This window comes from Aphelocoma coerulescens, chromosome 7 (genome assembly GCF_041296385.1).
Source record: "Aphelocoma coerulescens isolate FSJ_1873_10779 chromosome 7, UR_Acoe_1.0, whole genome shotgun sequence".
NCBI classification, from domain to species: domain Eukaryota; kingdom Metazoa; phylum Chordata; class Aves; order Passeriformes; family Corvidae; genus Aphelocoma; species Aphelocoma coerulescens.
Window position 1 is genome coordinate 21,339,719 of NC_091021.1, and position 6,719 is coordinate 21,346,437.

The window sequence follows — 6,719 nt, forward strand, 5'->3', positions numbered from 1 at the left end:
CTTTCAATTCATTAAATATCTTAGACTGTCTGTAAATGTTTCCATCAAACCTGCTTATATTGAGTGAAAATTGGGTATTTTATTAGGTCATTCTCTCTTTTTACTGTCATGCCTCAGTGTCAGATGAACATTTCTCATTATATGCTGACAGACTAACCCTACAAAAGCTGCAAGTAGAAAGTTTCTTTCATAAGTCTGTATGGAGCAGTAAAGTCCTGATGGGCTCTGCGTAGCCACTTCCCAGCCATTTGGCCCTCAGCATGTACTATCAGGACTCAGCACTGCCCCTCGTTGATATAATGAGATTCCTCTCTGTTCTGTTCTCCAGCCTGATTGGGTCCATCTGAATGGCAGCACAACCTCTTGGTGTACAGTAGTAACCCTTCACCATTTTTGTATTGCCTGCAAATCTGAGGGTGCGCTCTGTCCCATCACCAGGTGACTGATGCATAGGCTGAACAGTACTGGCCCCAGTATCAATGCCCAGGGTACACACCAATTAGTGACGTGTCTCCAACTGAACTTTGAGTTGTAATGTTATTCTTTACCAATTAGCATAAGAACTTCAGCTTGTTGGCTTGAAATTAATTATTTATATTCTATAATTCTATATAATATATATATTCTTGGTTCAACAAATTCTATAAATATGAATACAATTAAACAATTTGTGAGTACAGTTTTTGTATTTGACCATTGGCAATCAGAAACTTTCTGCAGGAACATGGAAAAGAAATATGAGTACTATAAAGCCTAAGAGCACATGGATTTAAAGTAGGAACTATCTAAAGACAGGTTTAAGTTTACTGTGTCCTCAATCTGCAGCACAAATTTTTAAAGAGGTTTTTGTACTGAGTTATCTTTGTACTATTAACAATACTATTCATATTTTATCACCATTTCCCTTTTGACAGAACTAGGTCTCCACAAACACACACAGATCTGGAAGCAAAGCATAAGTGTTTTAAAGCAAACATCTCAAGTATAAATCTAAAACACTACAACTGGTTTTAGCATTACTGACCTTGTATTACATAAGGAAGTTATGTTGGATTTTCTTTCTGATACTAGTATTGCAACAAGAAGCCAAAATTTTAAGACTCCTTCTGAAAGCAAATCAAATTTTGTCGTGAACAACTTTTTCTGCCTTGAACTGCTAACAAAGCATGTAGGGAACATGCCCAAGTTCTGACTCTACAGGCTACAGACCCTTGCTATGAGACTGAAGTGTCTTACTATTCATAATCCCACATTTTAGTTAATTTAGGTCACATACAATTACATATGTATTTTATAGAGCATTATCCAGAGAAATTATTGAAGTTAGTGATGTCACATTTCTGGCATCAGGATTTTCTGCATGTAAGTTTAGGTGCTCCAGCACCATCAAAGTCTGTGTCACTGGAGTTTTAACTCCATTAAGTGACCTTTAGACCAAATAGGTCTAAAGGTAAGTGCAATCTAAAAAAACTTAAAAGAAAGAAAAAAACCCACTTTCTGGTCCATTCAGATTGGACATGTAAAGGGAGAAATGAAGTAACAAGCCAAGAAATATCCTTGTAAAAATGTATTTTTTTTAATCCCCCATGACTTAAGTGCTTTCAGGCAGCTCAGGAAGGACCAGGTCACCTTCTACAATACTAAGCAGAGTTCTGCTGTCAAGGATGTATTACTCAAATGGTCTTTCATCTAGCTCAAGGCATAGAGAATTTCATTTAGTTAAATCCAATGTATGTAATTAGCAGGGTAAAAGGTGAGCTGTACTTCTGGAGCCAAGGCTGACCAATAACTAGGTTCATATTGTATAAATTGATCCCTTGCTATTTATAAGTGATTTGACAAGTACTGTAGCATTCATTTTACATTTACATGTATCTGGCTGGGTGTCATTTTGTGCTCACTCAGGGTATTTATGCCTATGTAGGTACTGCAACCCATGTGTTGCAGGACTTAAATAAATGTCTTTACACCTCAAAATGCTGCACATACAAAAGCTGCTGTTAGTTCAAAGGAAATAAAATTTTCAGAAACAGTTATTCAAAAGAAAGCCCACAAAGAAATGCTTTTAAAATGTGTCATACTAGATATTTGCTTTGTAGACTGTGTTCATCTTCAGTGAAATAAGTATTTGCTTACATTACTAAACATCACTTTAAAAAAATGTAATGCAGTGAAATTTATTAAAACACAGATATCTGCAAAATAAATATGGAAATTGTGACTGAAGTATTTTAGAAAATGAGAAGAAAAAAATGAATTAACTCTTTTAATAAATTGTATACACACAAAAAATGCAAATTCAAGACAGAGAAAAAATAACATCAAAAATAATTTTGCTCATTTATAATATCTACTGAGATAGTTTTAAGTTTTTCTTGTTATTTGTAAAGAAACTGTTGAGGCTCTTGCACCTAAAATTAGACTTACTACATCAGTTATGTTTGTATTCTTGGTTGCCACATCCTTGTCTGTGCAGCCCCTACACTGCACTCTCGCGTGCTGGTGTGGTAATGCAATAGCTCACTATTACTTGTTTCAACAGTGTGCAGTCTCCTCTATACGGAGATGCACCACGGGAAAGGAGTGACAGAGCAGTTACCAGCATGGGAGAGAACTCCTCGGCCTTAATTTTTGCTGCTGGAGGATTCAGCAAGAAAAAAAGGATTTAACACACCTGCAAGTGATCTTTTCTGAACTGGCACTGTAGATCAGGACTACTAAATATTTATTTTGCAAATAAAACTGACTGAAGTGAAAGTATTCAGACAAGCTGTTACTATCACATTATGGTTCAACAATAATTATTCATAGAATAAGAACAAAAACTATTATTTTAAGTGGGAAGAACCTACTATAACTCATCATGCAATTCCATCTCTTGGCTGTACCAGGAATTGAGACACTCAATTCCTTCATAACAATGTGTGTTTCTTGGCTTTATCAGACCTATGCTTATCCTACCTATAATGACTGTGACCACATCGGTGCACTTCTGAACCAAATGAGTTGTTGATACAGTGGTGGTCAGTGAAAGGTTGGACTCAATAATCTTGGGGGTCTTTTCCCACCTTAAGGACTCTATGATTCTAACTGCAGCAGTAACCTATTGGCTATCACGTCAATCATGCAGATATTTCCAATTTTATAATCAGTTGTACTTCTGCTTTTAAGGCAGCACCAGGAATCTTAAAATAATCTTTAAAACATTTGAATAATGTGCTATCTCTACTGCTATGCTACAAAATCAACATTCAGAAAGCCTAGGCAAAACGGTTTAGCTAATTTTTGATTATACAATTGTGATGCTTATTTGCATATATTATGTTGGTAAAAACATGTATTGAGGAAAAGAGGAAAGGGATTGATAATGGATCATCTTAAAAAGCAATACAATAGCTGTAATCCACAACTATGTCTAACAATGGAAAAACTCTAGCTGTAGTCCTTTCTGCAATGCCACGAACGGTTGCTGTGGAAATAACCGTCATTATCCAAAATTGAAAGCAGAGAGCATCTGGAAACTCACAGCTCAGTCTGCAGCATCTCTAGTGTTAAATTTCTAATGTAAAAATTTCTCACCCATAAATCATATTCTCTCAATCCTTTTCTGCCTCCCACCCAGCTGCACCTCCACCCACCCTACTTCAAGGCTGTACTGTTTGTGCAAGGTAATGTTCATCGCTGCATATAGTAAAATGATTCTACCTTCTGTTACCCAACAGTGCTTCTTTTTTAATCCATATCATTAATAGTTAGTCATAGAGCTATTATTCATTCTCTGAACTCCTAAAATGAGATATCCCTGATAGGTTTATATCCTTAGCAACTGCACATAATATGGAGAACTGCATTTTGCTCAGCCATATCATCCCATGTTCCTATTTCTGCTTGCAAACAGACTCTTGTTGTTAAAGAACGCGTGTCAACAACAGGCTTCAACAGGGTATTTCATACCAGTTAATATGTACAGCGTGTCTTCACCTCCCCAGCAATGTCACTAGCTTGAGTGACACTTTTCAGCCCAAAAGTAGATTTCTCTACCAGCTAGTACCTATTAACCCTTGCTTCTATTATAAAAGTATACATAAGCACATATATATATATATAAATTTATATATATGGGTTTGCCTTTAAGTAATTCTGCCTCTTTATATGTAGAAGCATGGCAGATATGTGAAACTGCCTAAAATATTTGATCACATAATGATAATTACTCCTGTAAATATAGATGCTTATTTAAAAATTTTATATTTACTATATTTTACTTTAATTATTTACTATATCTTCCTTCATTTTACTCCACATGCACAGTAGGAAATACCCCAAATAGAAGAGGTAAGACAGTGACATTCTTTATAAAAAATGTAATTGTTTCAATAGCCATAATCATATTTTATATGTACTAGGAAAGAACATGCAGGATATGCAAGAATTTAAAAAAATAACATATCTAACTTTACATACGTGTTTGCATTAACATACTTTTCTATAATAAAGGAAGATGTTTTGGAAGACTACCTTCTGTTACACTAGACATGAAGGGAATTCAGTGGTCAGCTGGTCTTTCAACATAGACCCAACCTGGACAGACCCTCTCATATATAATTTAACCCTTTCCTAGACAGGAACAATGTTCAAAAATAAGGAAAGTCATAAGGTCAAAGAATTCTACAGAGGCACAAATACTTAAAAGCTGACATCTCTGTAAGTAAATTCTCCATTTGATAAGGAAAATATGTCCACTGTTCAAATTTTATGTCTTGTTTCTGGATGCTTTTTGACCAGAATTGGCAGTGAATTTCTTGCAATTCTACATTCTTTTTAGATGAACCACGGTTCAAAAGCACTACAGGGAATCCAAAACCCACAAGCTTTACAACTATTACCTCCCTACACAAGGGGAACTTTTGTTCATGTAGTGCTAGAGTAACACTGTATTCTATACACATACCTAGATGGTATGGTCTGCTTTCCATTTCCATATATGCAACCATGTTTAAAAAAAAAACAAACAAAACCAAGCCCAACAAAGCTTTAAAAATCATATGTGAAGTTATTTATTACAAAATACTACAGTTTTGCTCCATTTGTCCCTCTTTTTGTTATTCTTTTGCCAGAGTCTCACTTAAACCTTTCCTAAAGAATGTCAGAGCCACATGCCGCATCATAAATACTTTACCTGCAAAACAGAGACAGAATGACTTGAATTTTGAATTAGGGACATGAGAACTAGAGGGGCCACTATTGTTCCTTCAGGCTTCAAAGACAGCCAGTAAAGTCCATTCTCTTTTTCTCAGAGGATATTATCAACTCAGACAGCACATGGTGGTTTTCTGTAGGCCTAGGTCTTTTGAAGGAAGGCAGAAATAAGGCAGCGGGTGAGGTAGTGTTTCTTGAGGAGCACAGGGTAAAGTCAGAGGTCTGAAGGGATAGCATTAATAGCAAAATGGGACTGTGTGGGGAAGTACTTAACACTTAAAATAGACTATGTCTGTATTTTTTTTTTAAACTAAGAAGATTAAATTACAGAGAGGAAAAATTAAATAAATATCACTATATTACATGCTACCCCTACTTCCATGAAAAAGGTATGCTCAGGTATATATGCACCTAATATGCCAAGCCCTTCAAAACAGTGCCTCTTCAGTAACTCTCCTAGAAAAAGTATATTTTTGGCCTTGAGAGGTAGAAGATAATCTATAAAACCTCCATCTGAATTTGTCTGTTGAACAGAGATATGTGTGTATAGATCATACACAGTTGCACATACAAACAGGTATCAACCTTTCCATCTCTTCCTCCCATTGAAAATGCTACAAAAGTCTCTCTTGCCAGTTATCTTTACTGAAAATAGAAAAGGATTGTTTTTATTAGCAAATACTTTATTGTTATAATCGCAGTTATCCATTTCTTTAGTTAGTTGTTATTGCCAATGAAGATTATTCTCAGTCTTTCCCCAGTGATGCTCTATTTGTCACTATTCCGGGCATTAATCCAAGTCCAAAGATAGGAATGAAAATTATAGGCTCTTCCTACATAGCTTTCCTTTTTAGCAACTTCATGCAGGCTCCACATTAGCAACCTCTAACTTCTCTCAGATTTCTTCCTACATAAGTCATTCTCCAAATGGATCAAAAGCAGAAAAAATTCAGCTCAATGCTCAAAGGGAAATTATCCTTTAACTTCTTACTGAAAATACTTCTTTTTCCTTTTTTTCCCAAATTCAGATAAAGGTAGTAGATTTGGGGGGGCAGGGGGGTGGTTGTGGTTTTGTTTACTTGAAGCATTTTCTATAGCATATACCACATTAATGTCTGAGATAAAATATTAATGGATTTTTCTTCACAGTAGTTCCATAAAATGGAGAATATCATTGCCCTCATTTTAGCAGTAGGGAACTCATGCACAGATAGTGAACTGCATGTGCAACATCATAAGAGAAGAATATGCTGAAATTAGGAACATCTTTCTGAAAATACAATCCTTTTCATTCCTAATTTTTGTCAGTGCTTTGGAAAATTTTGCTATATATTTTCACTGTTGTTCCATGATGTTAATTAAACGGAGTGTTGAATGCAACGTTTTTATTTGATCTAATTCACCACACTATATTAATGGATAGAAGCTCAGTTATGGGTCATGATTTATTCAGCCAACGGTTAACAAACAAACAAGTTGGAAAAGCTAACAGTAGTAAGTATTAAGTAACCAATAAAAAA